This window comes from Gigantopelta aegis, chromosome 2, assembly GCF_016097555.1.
Source record: "Gigantopelta aegis isolate Gae_Host chromosome 2, Gae_host_genome, whole genome shotgun sequence".
NCBI classification, from domain to species: domain Eukaryota; kingdom Metazoa; phylum Mollusca; class Gastropoda; order Neomphalida; family Peltospiridae; genus Gigantopelta; species Gigantopelta aegis.
The window spans coordinates 17,988,805-17,989,788 of record NC_054700.1 but is presented as its reverse complement, the minus strand read 5'-3'; positions in this window follow the sequence as shown (position 1 = coordinate 17,989,788).

Genomic DNA, 984 nt, shown 5'->3' with positions numbered 1-984 from the left:
TCTCTGACACACAAACACATGCAGCAGAATTTAGCTCTGTAATTGGCGAAAAGACCTTACCTCATCATCAGGATCTTCAGCAGAGTGCAAGCTGTGTAAAAAATCTAAATAAACTGAGGTATGAAATATACAAATGGTGCATCGAACTATGGACCTAAAACCACAATTAATCGTTGCACCTCTAATGCATTTGTGTTTGAAGAAAATATTGTAAGTTAAAATTTATGAGACACTGGTATGGATATAAAATGAAATTGTTCAGTAAGGTATGTTATATTTATTTTGTATGAAGCTGTTGTAATTTATCATGGAAACAATAGTTTCCAATAGCATATTTACAAACTCATGGAAAAGAAAGTCCATTCCATCATGTAAAATAATCCACCATTATCATGAATACTGGAAAACAGTAAAACTTGGGATCCAATGATTATAGTTGAAGGACGTAGATCAGTGGTACAGTGCTTGCCTGATGCGTGATCAATCTAGAATCGATTCCTGTCGGTGGGCCCATTGCGATATTTCTCGTTCCAGCCAGTGTTCCACAACTGGTGTAACAAAGGCTGTCCTATGTACTATCCTGTCTGTGGGATGAATGAAGGAAATGTTTTATTTAATGACACACTCAACACATTTTATTTACGGTTTATATATGGTTTCAGACATATAGTTAAGGACCACCCAGATATTTGAGGGAGGAAACCCGCTGTCACCACTTCATGGGCTACTCTGGCAGATCCCTTGCTGCTAATTGAAAAGAGTAGCCTATGAAGTGGTGACAGTGAGTTTCCTCTCTCAATATCTGTGTGGTCCTTGACCACATGTCCGACACCATATAACCGTAAAAATTTTTTATTGAGTGTGTCATTAAATAAAACATTTCCTTCCTTCTTCCAGTGGCCATCGAACCCAAAAAAACATTTCTCCATAAAACTGGAAATCCTGTGTCTTTTAATTAGATATTTTTTTATATTACAGTGTTGC